This window comes from Grammomys surdaster, unplaced genomic scaffold (assembly GCF_004785775.1).
Source record: "Grammomys surdaster isolate TR1022 unplaced genomic scaffold, NIH_TR_1.0 125801, whole genome shotgun sequence".
NCBI classification, from domain to species: domain Eukaryota; kingdom Metazoa; phylum Chordata; class Mammalia; order Rodentia; family Muridae; genus Grammomys; species Grammomys surdaster.
In genome coordinates this window covers 3,474,883-3,487,893 of record NW_021620632.1, presented here as the reverse complement: position 1 = coordinate 3,487,893, position 13,011 = coordinate 3,474,883, and positions in this window count along the sequence as shown.

Genomic DNA, 13,011 nt, shown 5'->3' with positions numbered 1-13,011 from the left:
GAGAGAGAGAGAGAGAGAGAGAGAGAGAGAGAGAGAGAGAGAGAGAGGAGAAGACAGAGGAGGATGACTGGGAAGCAGGAGATAGAAGGACAAACACAGGGTCTGGAATACCCTCAAATTATAAGGGTCTCACAGCTGGGGAATAGAATAGTGAAGTGGTGAATCTTCCCCATCTAGGCCTACAAAATATATTCATAATTATTGAATTGTATTTTCTTTGACTGGTCCTATTTGGGTTGAAGATTTACTGCAACAGCCTGGTAGCTTCTGTGCATCAACGGGTTTATGCCCATACCCAGCATGGCTTAGGCCACCAAAACCAGAGAATAGGTAGCACTATACCTAGGTTAAAACCAATGCTACAGATCTAAAAACAAATACATAATAAATAAAAGTAACAGTATGATAGCTTTTAATGACATTCTGATGTACTTATATATCAGTGCCTTTATTCAGCTACCATCAGACAAAGTTTTTCCTGCAGCCAATGGGAACAAATACACCCATAACCAGTCATTATGGGGGGAGAGAGGGGGGACCTCTAAACGGGATATCTCCATCAAATTCCCCTCCCCAGAGCACAGGGAATGAAGAAGAAGAAGGAGAAGGAGAAGGCGAAGGAGGCGAAGAAGGCGAAGAAGGAGAAGAAGGAGAAGAAGGAGAAGAAGGAGGAGGAGAAGGAGGAGAAGAAGGAAAAGAAGGAAAAGAAGGAGAAGAAGGAGAAGAGGAAGAGGAAGGGAGGAAGAGGGGAAGGAGGATGAGGAAGCAGTAGCAGCAGTAGCAGCAACAAAAACAGTGTAATTGCCAAAGGAAGGAGTGGACACAGGAACAAATCCTTTTAAATACACTGAACAAAGTTTATATGAACTCAGAAACTGAAGCAACAAGCACAGGGCCTACAAAGATCTGCACCAGGTCCTCAGCAAACATATAACTTTTAGATTAGTACTTTTATAGGACTCCTGGATGTGTAAAAAGGTGGTTCGCAGATTTCTTGTCTTCTCTTGAGCTCTTTTTCTTTTGTTGGTTTGCCTTGTCCAACTTCATTGTGATACTTTATTTTTTTTTTAGTCAACTTGAGATGCATCCTCAAACCCAATGTAAAGATTGAAGAATAGAAACCAGTCCACAAACTCATCCTCTGACATCCACTTTATACTTTTACTACCCCATAACAAAACAAACAAACAAACAAACAAACAAGCAACCTATGAGTAGCTTCCATGAGGGTTGGAGAGATTCTTCAGTGATTAAGTACATGTGTTGCTCTTGTATAAGACCTGAGTTCAGTTTCCAGCACCACATCAGTTAGCTTAAACTGTGAATGCCAAAGGTACCAGAAAAGCAACATCCAACTTTCTCCTTTGACCTCCACATCTGCAGACTGTGCACACATCTACCCATTGTTGACATTCCTTACTTTGTATGAAGGTGTGTCTCTATATTTTCAATTGTAAATTCTGTATTGGCAGAGAGCTGAGCTGCTTGGATTTTTGTGTTGTCATTTCTATGGCCCATCATCGGGCTTCAGATTGAAAGCTTGTTCTTCCCCACCTGCCCAAAACAGAAATATCAGGCAGCTCCCTCCTTGCCTGAAGGGAACCCAAGAGATGTTCTGGTACGGTCTTACTGCTAATTGGTGATAATAAAGTTCTTAAAGCCAACAGCTGGAACAGGAAGTACTGGTGTGGAATTTCAAGACAGGAGAGAGACAAGGACAAAAACAGACGGGACAGAATAGAAAAGACACTGAAGGGGAAGCAAAAGAAAGGGAATGGAGCTGCAAGCAAGTCGTGAGAACCATGTAGAAAGACAGATTGTTGTTAAAGTTGAGATAAGTTTAAATGGGCTAGCTGAGAGACTGCCCCAGCAAAAGGTCTACAGCTTTAAAGAATATAGAAGTCTCTGTGAGTAATTTATACAGCAAACAGGTCTGTGTAAAGCTGAACTATAACCCATACCCACAACAATGCATACCTCCAATATGGTATGGGATGCAGCTTCTTTGGGCATATTGAAGAGTGAGCTGAGAAGTAGACACTGCAGCTCACAGCCTTGTCCTGCAGAGAGAATCCACAGAAGCATCCATCCATCTACTGAAGAGCATAGGACCTCCACCTCCCTAGTGCAGCCCAGCCTCCTTATTTCTCTCCCTGCTTCTAGTGCCCTCTGAGCTATAGTAAGAGGTTCCCAGGGAAGCAGTAGATCCATAGACAACAGACTCTTGGGAGGACTTTATAGGAGGGTTGTTCTATTAGGTATGGTGCTGACATGGAGATAGGGAAAGATGGTCCTGGGACTGAGTATCAGGATTTCAAAGAAATATAACATGGAATTGGAGTTTGAGTGACAGATGGAGAGACTGGTCAGAGGACAGATACTGGAATTTTTCTTCTAATCTACCAACTTTCCAAATACTTAAAGTGGCGTTCTGGGATCCACAAAATTGTTAAGTTTGTAGAAGTGTGCTGTGCAAGCCCAAAGAATTGAGTCAATTTCTGAGCGCATAAAACGCTGGATGAAGGGAACCAACTCCAAAATGCCTCCTGACCTGAAAATAGGTACCTGTAAATAAGCATGCATATCAAAACACCCCAAAATCACATGCCCATAGACATTCACACATAAAAGCACACATGAATGTGATCCCACAGGTACACACAGACCCGAGCACACATGTATGAATGCTTACAACTACAAGAATATACTCACAGTCATTAAGACCCTCACCTCTATACATACTTTTTTTTTTTTTATAAAGGAATGACCAATTTCTCTAGTGTGTACTTTTGCTAGAGAAACTGGCTTTATCCTCAAGGAAACCAACCCTGGGTGTCAGTTTATGAAACCTATGAGATCTCTGACTTGCTCTTTTTCATGTACTCTCATCATAATGTGTTGATTGCCAACATCTGTCTAATGGCATTCTTACTTTCAGAATTCTCTGGATAAGAATGGTGAGGGTCCTAGAATGCCAGCTGCACAACCACTGTGGTGGCCAGTGTTACATCCTACTACTGCTACCAAGCAACCCATGTCACAAATGAAGGTAGATGTATCGAGTTTCCATAAGACACACAGGGGACAGGCACTTACAGTGAATTACTGGCATGTCACTTCCCCCAGTCAGCTTAGAATCTGTCTCTCTCTCAGTATGTAATCTTGACAGGCTAAAAGTCATAGTACATTACTGCCTCTCTTCCCAAGTACCAGGACTTCAGGTGTGAGCCAACATACCCAGAAAGCTTTTGCATTCTGTTTTCTGGATGAGTTACCTAAATGTCTTGAGCCTTAGTGAAAAGGAAGGAGAAGATAGTACCCATCTTCTACCTAAAACTTCATAAAGACCAGGACTGTAGTGGGAATATACTGTTCAGAAAAAGGACACACTTGTGGAATAGTTGACTGATTATATCTACCAAGACAGAGTGATCAGTCTTTTAAAATTCTGCATTGCTAGGTCTGTCAGATGATCCTGGGCCAGAAGGCTGAAGACCAGATGCCCCAATGTTTTGAAGTAAGGGACTTTCCAGGTAATCAGCGGTCTCTATAAATGGGCTAAGTTTTAGAAGTCACACGTTGTGCTTCCCATATCTTCAGTTAATTCAGTCATTCTGTATTTCTGATGGGGTTGAAGACATGTAGTCTCATAGCCAACCCAGATTATATACTTAAGAGAACAAATTTGAGAGGATGGTTTTCAGCTGACATTCATTCTGAAGCTGGGACATAAGCCAGGTTCAGAACTAAGTTTTTAGTTAGGAGAGATGACAGAGATTCTGTTTATTTAACAAAAATGATGGACTGGGTATTAGGTTTATCTTGTACCTTACTGATACAAATTGGTATAATCATGCTCTAATTGTATTTTGAGAGAGAAAAAAATATTTTAACAGGAAGGGTGATATGTAGTGGCATATTTTCCCCCTCCCCAAGCTGAGAGGAGTAAAGAGAGGAAGAGGAGGAGTAAGGAGAGGAAGAGGAAAGGAAGAGGAGGAGTAAGGAGAAGAGAAAAAGGAAGAAGAGGAGTGAGGAGCGGAAGAGGAAAAGGAAGAGGAGGAGCTGGGGTAGAGAAGCAGAGATGTAGGAGGATGGAGAATCACGCTTGTATTGGGAGTGAGCAGTCCTGGGTATCAACTTATATCTAGTTTAGTTAATTGGGAAATACCTCTAATTGTGTGAGCATCTCGTTAATTGAGCATTACCAAACATATAAAGCCTTTGACTAATCTTTAAGCATTAGAGTCTCATTCCTACCGGGTACAGTGTGGATGGTGGGATGGTCTGGGCTCAGCCCAGCCTTGTGGAGTCAGCGAGGAGGATTCGCAAAGTGGTGAATCAGAGGAAGATTTGAGAGAATGAATCAGAGATAAGATGTTCCTAACTCACACACACACACAAAAAACCAAAAGAGGAAGAATGGCTATTTAGAAGCAGCAAGAGTGAAAGAAGGTGTAATTTGTAGTGTGTGTATGATAGCTTTACTGGTACAGTTCTTTAGAGACAGATTGCAGAGAGAACAAGATAGACACAGGTAAAAAAAGAACTAGCCAGAGAATGAAAAGGGGTCAGAAGATTAGAACATACTGCCAAAGTTATTATAAGGCCAGGCAAAGCCGAAAAAATAACTTTTATTTCCAGCATTTGGAAGGTAGAGGTAAGTGGATTGCAGGGCTACATAGAGAAACTCTGTCTCAAAACAAACAAACAAACAAACAAACAAACACCTTCCGTCAGATGACCAGTTGCTATGTCTGATTATGAATAGTGGGTGAGCCAATATGTAATGTTCCTCCATAGCTTCCACTTTAGGTTTTACTTGTGTTCCTGCCCTGACTTCCTTCCGTGAATGAGTGTGACCTGAAAGTATAAACCAAGTAAACCCTTTCTGGCTGAATTTAATTAACCAGGGCAGGTGTCTCTGGCTGTCTGAGCCAAGTGGCAAGCCACTCGTGGCCTCAGGCCTAGGCTAGTCAGCAACATGGTTGTCCTGTATCACAAGACAGATTGGGTGCCACCATTTTAAATAATTACCACAACAGAGGACATTTGTTCTTCTCTCGTTGCTGAATTGCCTCATCTTATGTAACTTCAGTTTAAATTTTGCATTTACCCGAGTCTAGCCTGAGTCTTCCTGGAAAGTTCATTCAGTGCCAACAACATGAGTGGCATTGTGCCCTATCTGCTGCAAATCAGGGAGTGTTGATCACTGAGGTAAAGTCCGTCTGAACTTGGCTAAAATCTTCCATGTTCCCCACTCTCTTGCTACCTCAGGGTTTTCAGTCACATTAAGCTTCTGCTAAAACTCCAAACTCTCCACTTCTCATTCCTGGAGTTGAGTGATGAAAATGAAGAATGACAGAGCTGCCTCAAGATTGAGCAAACCTATCAAGACTCAGGAGTACATACATATGGATTTCTATATTTCTTGATTTTTTTTTTAAAAGAAGACTTTATGTGTGTGAATGCTTGGTCTGCATGTAGATATGTGCATTTCTGGTGACACCTGAGGTCACCAGGGAAACTTAGATCCTCTAGAACTAGAGGGTACAGAGCCCTGTGAACCGCTTTTGGTGCTGAGATCCAAATTCAGATCCACAGATTGAGTGCAATTCTCTTTGGTCCTGAGCCTTCTCTTGAGCACCCCATGCATTGCCTTTAAAGTAACTGTTGCTCTGGAGAGCACTGGAGATCAGAATGCTTTGTTTCCTCTTCAACTTTTTGTGGGGAAAATTTAAAAAGGCCGCCACAGCTGTGCAAGCCCCGGAGGGGCTTCCGCCGCCTTAGCAGGTCCCACATTAGGGAAGAAGATCCTATGGTTCCAGTGGCCTAAGGGCCTTGGCGGCAGCAGGCCCCAGTAACTCGAGGAAGTCCTTGGTTCCAAAAAGGTTTATTGACATGGCAGATAATAGATGGATCTCGGTGTACCCCCCCAAAACTCAGGGCAGTCCCGAGTTATATAGGGAGGGAGAAAGGGGGAGGATTGGGGGAGGATCTGGGGGAGGAATGTTTAATTTGCTCTGCCCTCTGGCCTTCATTAGTATGTAAATCTCTAGGGCCTGAGGCCTATAGCCTGGCCTACGTGACTCTATGGAGATCTATGTGACTGTTTTTCAGGATCCTAGATGATGGGAGGGACCGAACTCCTGCCGGTTCTCACGCAGAATTCCACGGAGAATCTCGGGGTTCTAAGCACCTGCTCAACCATGACCCAGGATACCCTTACGCAGTCCCACAACTTTTGATCTAGGAGCATGTAGAAGTGATGACCTGGATACTCAGCCTAAACTTTTACCAATAGAACTGTCGCTCTTAAAACTCTACAACATTCTATAGCATGTTGGGCTGTTGTTTGGGGGCTGTCTGTAACTCCAGGGCCCAGCTGTGATGTAAAATGATATAATCTCTATCTGCACTTAGACTAGAGAAGCAACCCTAAGTGGTAAGAATAATAGGGAAGGAGAGAAGAGAAGTGGAGGAAAAGAGGGTTTCTGAAGCAGGGGTGGAATAGGATGGGAGCATTCCAAAGAGGACACTTATAGGTCTACTTCCTGCACTATCTAGTCAGACATGTCCAGGGGCCAGTGATAAGGATAGCATTCACAGTAGTGATGGAATGATGATCAGTATGGTTTCCATGTATGATCCATTTGATGAGTGTTCTCTTGTAGAAATAGCTGAGAGCTCATTATTCTCAGGCAGCAATGGCTAGTGAGCCTCTGGCTGCATTTGAGGATCCAGCAGGAATCATTCTCTATGAAAGATATGCACTCCTGCCATTTAGTTTCACAAATTCCTAGGCAACCTTGGAATACCAGCTGAGTTTATCAAGGAAAATTCAGTATTGGCTTCAGTTTCACTCCTTCCTAGGCAAGGACAAAGGACAAAGTGTCAACAGGTTAATTTAGCAGGCTGAATGTCTAAGCAACTAAACCATTAAGTTGTATGTAATCTGGGACTCTCTAAATGCTTCAGTGCCCAAGCTGAAGACCATGAGTCTTAAGAAGTAAATAGTAGGACCCAGGAGAAAGAACATCCCATGCTGCTTCCACAAGCCATGGGTTGTCAGAGAAAAGTTTAGTCACAAGTGTTAGATGCCTGCTATGTATTTTTAGTCAGGGAGGCCTGAAGCTTCTAAAACAAAACATGCTAGTACTATTTCTCTTGGGTACACACCAGAAGTAGATGGTAAGTGCCTACTGTGGAAGATACCACCACTTGGTCTTGGCATATAGAGAAATAGTCTGAAACTGACTGGCAAACTTCCTCCCTGCTGCTCAGGTTTCTCTGTGCAGGGTGGTGCTATGCATAGTGCTGGGAGAAAACAGTCATCATGTTCTGACCAGCAGTGGATTTTATATGCTGTAATGCTGACCTGCTTGGGTGGATATGCCTACAGATGCAATCATAGCACTAGTGCTATAACAGTAACAAACACTTGCTGGTTGAGTTTTTGACTACATCACAGGATGGAATCCATGCCTGGTACTTTAAATCTATGCCCACACATTGGTGCATAATGGACCATGAGTAGACATATTGTCATTTTGGACATGTTGTCAAACTGTCTCCTAAAGATGTTTATGTCCATAGATTAGTACTGCTGTCTAGCTAGTAGGAGAAACTCCCTTTGCATGGGGAAGCTTTTAATGCATAGACTTGTTTACTCCTCAAATAGTTGAAAGCAAGTATTGAGTGTTTGGCCCGACCTGAGATATTTATATCACAAAGACACACACCAGACTTCACCACTCAAGGGGTATGGTGTAACATGACACATAAACATTATAGGAGTGCTGTGAAAACCTCTGTTCTGGGCAGGACAAGTCATTGCACTCATAAAGGTCCAGCAACTGTGGCTACTTCCCCTAAAGCTTCACAAGTGGAGTGCTTTCAGTATTTCGTCATGCATATTATAGAGGCTCCTGCTCCAATCTTAGGAGAAGAACTATTGATAGTAACTGTCTGGGGGCAAGAGGAATCATTTTTCTTTAGAGGTATACAGAATGGAAAATTTCCCTGGATCCAATAGGACTCCACAAGCACACACATGAAGACATTTTGGTTAAACACAGTAGCTTTTTATAGAACAGAAAATGAGGCAGGCCACTTGGCTTCATGGGACACAGCCCTTGCCACCAAGCCTGACAAGCAGATTTTAATCATGGGATCCCACATTGCGGTAGGAGAGACTTGATTCATGCAAGTTCTCCTGAACTCCAAAGAGCCTCTAGCATACATAATGTCACTTACAATACATAGTAAACACACACACACACACACACACACACACACACACACACACAGAGAGAGAGAGAGAGACAGAGACAGAGAGAGACAGAGACAGAGAAAAACAGAGAGGGACAGAGAGAGAGAGAATCATTGTACATTTATACAAGACATGATAATAATAGTAGCAGAGGATTTTTAAAACTAGGGTTTCAGAATGGCTTGCAAGTGAGGAATACATTGATCAAGATTTTAATTTTAAAAAATTAAATTTAATTAATTTTTTTTTCATTTTTAATTTTACAATCCCAGTAATTAAAAGGTTTTTAATCCCAGGACCTGGAAGCAGAAGCAGGTTCCATGTCAGCCTAGAATACATTGTGACTTTCAGGCCAGCCATTGCTTCACACTGAGATCCAGTCACAATAAAAATCAGTGGAGAGAGAAAAGTGGGAAAGGAGAGAATGCAGAAATAACTAACAACGAGGACAAGGTTGTCACCAGGGCCAGGCTAATCCTATTTGCTGCCAATCTCACCTCTCACTTTATATGTTTTTGTGACACCTGATCAGAGCCAAGACTCAAGAGCTTAACACAACATTAACTTTTACTGTACAATTAAATAGCCTTTTAAAGAAAGTGCAAATATATTTCAAAATGCCCTTACATAAATAGATTCTGTGAAATTTATGGGTAAGGACGATGTGTTCTGTGTGGCTTCACTTCTGCACAAGGTCAATAGGCAGCAGCTGAAGAGAATGTCCATCCACTCACAGGATATAGTGAGCTTCTTTTTTCCAGTCTGTCCTTGACAGACAGAGTTTTTTGAAATGACAGATTTGTAGGAAACATGTTCAGGTAAGCAGACTACTCTCTCTAGGCCTGACAGGTTCTCCTGGTGTATTATGCTGTGTTTTGTGGCCAGATTGGTCAGTCAGGAGTATGGCCATCAGGACAACTTGGTTGCTGGGCTGGGCAAACTGGAGGAGCTGACATGGAGTATTAGGAGGGAAGGAAAGGCTTCCTTATGCTATTTACATGAAACAAACCTGACATGTTCCAGAGAGCTATTATCAACCACCCATTGACTTGCAGGGCTTGGGAGGTGTTCACTCTGTTCCCCATGTTCTTTTCACATCTGAGATGCACTACAGTTTCAATATTTAGTGACCACTAAAGTGCAAAGGTCATCAGTTTAAGGGTATAAGCTCTAAATAGCATCCCTGAATGTTCTTCAGGGGGACCTTCAGAAACACCCATCAGTAGGATATTTTCCTGTAAACACTGACACCTTTTACAATTTTCATTGTGTTGGAGAACCAAACTACAGACAAGCATCTCACCAGGGACACATCCTGCTGTCTGTATTAGGAACTGCACACTGGTGTAAGCCTCATCTGGGCTTCCAGTCAGTCCAAAGTCAGAGAAGCACTTCTGAGTCAGAAACTTCACTTTGATTTGATTCCAGATAGGTTCAAGTTTTGTGTCTTATTTCTTCCAAAAGTCACTTGTCTCTCACAGTCACAAATTGAGTAGACATAGACATGTAGGCTGGTGTCCAGGACCTATGCAGATCTTTCCACTCTTCATCTGTTTAGTGAATGCTGACATTACAACCTGTCCTCTAGGCTGCTTAGGCTGGTGAGGCAGGCTAGCTTTGGGTGCACTGGGCTCTTACACGCATACTTATTCCTGGGCAGTAAATACTGCCTTAAGTATTAACTAAGATACTATCTAACAAAATACATTTCTAATTGCTATGAACTCCTAGTATACTGATCAAACTTGAAATAAACCTTAATAGAAAATACATGAGTGTTTTCTTCAGAAACCCTGTGTGCTATCCAAACATACCAGTGAACATATAAGACACATATGCATGGCACATATCACACATACTGAACATACATAGATATATAAACAACTCTACACACACACACTCGCACGCACACACGCACATACACACTCCCACAGATGAAGGTGTGTGGGATTCAATTCATTGCAAACCTGTGACAGCCACCATGATGTTCTGGATGCTAACATGGCTGGGCACATTCCTGCTATAGAGAAAAGATAATGTGCTTAAGGAATGGAAAATTCCTATTTTGAAACAATATGTCTTTTTATATTATACCAAAGGGGAGTCTCATGTGACCTAGGCTGGACCCTATAACCTAGGTAGCACAGGAGGATCTTGAAACTGTCCTCCTGCCACTAGCTCCTCAGTGCTCTGCTCAAAGGGAAAAAATCACCATGGCAGATTCCAGCTGTGCTGGGAATTGATTCTAGAGCCTAGTGCTTGAAACACAAGAACTCTCCCTAGTGAGCCATGTCCTCAGACTCTAATGTAAAAAGTTCATTCTAGAGGTGAGATTGTAGTGTTGATGTCAGCTATGGCAAGAATTCTGGGACCCAGCACCCCTATCGAGCTCTCTTCATAGTCAGAGTCAATGTCTCACTGTGTTTCTTTGCTCATATTTTTCGGAGTCACATCTGAAATATTCCCTTATTAAAAGGAAACATTAAGTCCAATGCTGATTTGGAGTTGTGATGTCAATCAGATTGTAAAGGTGACCTAATAGTCTTTGAGGAGATGCTCAAATGTGGAATCCAGTGTCAAGGATTTATCAATCTGACAGTCTGGCTAGGTAGCATCAGATGTCCTCAAACCTGATTTTTCTGCTGTAGCTGCCCTAGGGTACTAGATATGACTCACCAACATGGCTGTCTTTACAACTGGGAACTGGGAAATTAGCAGTAAAAGGATTTTTATTTTGCAGTCTCCTTTTCAACATCCTAGTATGTAAACATGATTAGAAACTACTTCTTCACAGTCAACGGAAAGCCATTATCTGCTTTTGATCCATCAGACTACACACTGTGGCTGGAGATGTGGTGCAGTGCATAACAGCATCCACTGCTCTAACAGGGAAGCAGGCACTGCACAATTGCCTGACTCTAGATCAAAGACATCTGACGACCTCTTCTCACCACCACAGACCCTGAACCCAGGTACACAAGTCCATAGAGACACAGGATTAAAGTGAAAATGGTATCTAGTTTTAAAATACTACACAATGATGTTACAGAAATAAAAATAATGAATAATATATATGTTTTACAAAAGAAAGCTGAAATTTCATTAGGTCTTATTCTATTGTTATGATCAGGAGTATAATGCAGGAGTATAATACTCATGTATTACGTTACATATAAAACATATATATGTATATATATATTGAGAGAGAGAGAGAGAGAGAGAGAGAGAGAGAGAGGGAGAGAGAGAGAGAGAGAGAGAGAGAGAGAGAGACTCTCAGAATTAGCATTCTTACCTTAGTCAGGATCTTAGACTTCCTTGGATTTCTCTGGCTGCATTTCTGGCTCTTGTATATTTATGGAACAGGTTCTGGTCCTTTCAGTATGTTTCTGTATTTCCTCTGAATTCAAACTCAGTGGAAGAGTCCTGACTGATATGGAATAAAGTATCAGAATCTCACTGAACTGTGGCTGATCGGACACACTGAGATCTGATCATACTAAGTGTGTTATCACAGAACACAACCTGGAAGAAGAAACCACCTCCCTAGGCAGGTGAGAACCCTATTGTCTAGGCAAAATTCCAGAGTGAAATTTGCATAATTTACCTATCTCACATGGGTTTTTCCTTTTCCTTCGGGTCACTTATTGAAACTTAGTAACTGACATTGATGAAGAGCAAAGTAACATGGAATAAACACTGAATAAGCTAACGGATTTTGCTTCTTTTCCTCATGTTACTGGGGATGGAATTCATGGCCTCAAGCCTGCAGTGCTCATACTCTGACCCTGAGTACACTACAGTCCTATATCCTTATCCTCTCCAGAGCCCTGTAGAGTATTTGTACCCCTAGATATCAGGGTAAAGGAACAGGAAGAGTCGGCACCATCGCAGACAATGAATGACCAGGTTTCAAATATGCAAAAACTTATATCCACTGCCCCTGCTTCCTAGATACATGGTTATTATGGATTTTTAGGAAGGTAGCTGATAAGCCTGAATGTCCAAGTGGGTCAGAAAAATGATAAACCTCATCTGCACTGTGCCTGGATTTAGAACATGGCCCTCGATTACTTGTAAAAAGATATATACTCAAAAGAGAGCTGTGTCCTCTTTGTGGAAGTAGAACCCCTTCCACGGACAATGGGATATGTCTTTAAATCTAGGAGATGTCAGTGTGAAAACTCCAATTCTGAAATGTGAAAAAGCAGACTCTCAGTCACACAGATAACTCCCAAGTCTCCTTCCTCTCTCCTCTCCACTTTTCGCTCCCCCTTTCTCCCTCTTCATTTTCCTTTCCTCTTTTCTTCTCTTTCTTAGACCTTCCTGTTTCCCTTTAACTCACTTCTCCTCTATCCCATTTCCCTTTTCCTCTGCCCAATGCTTCCTCCTTGTTCTAGAATCTGTAGACTTCCTCCTATTTCTTCTCATCACTGTGTTCTTTATTCTCCTCCTAGACCTTGTCCTAGATCTTTGTCCTAGTCCTGATTGTCATTCTCTTCCTTCCTTCCTTCCTTCCTTCCTTCCTTCCTTCCTTCCTTCCTTCCTTCCTCCCTCCCTCCCTCCCTCCCTCCCTTCCTTCCTTCCTTCCTCCCTCCCTTTCTTCCTTCCTTCCTTCTTTCCTTCCTTCCTCCCTTCCTTCCTTCTTTCCTTCCTTTCTTCCTTTCTCTCTTTCTTTCTTCTTTCTTTCTCCTTTCCTTCTTTCTTTCTTTCTTTCTTTCTTTCTTTCTTTCTTTCTTTCTTTC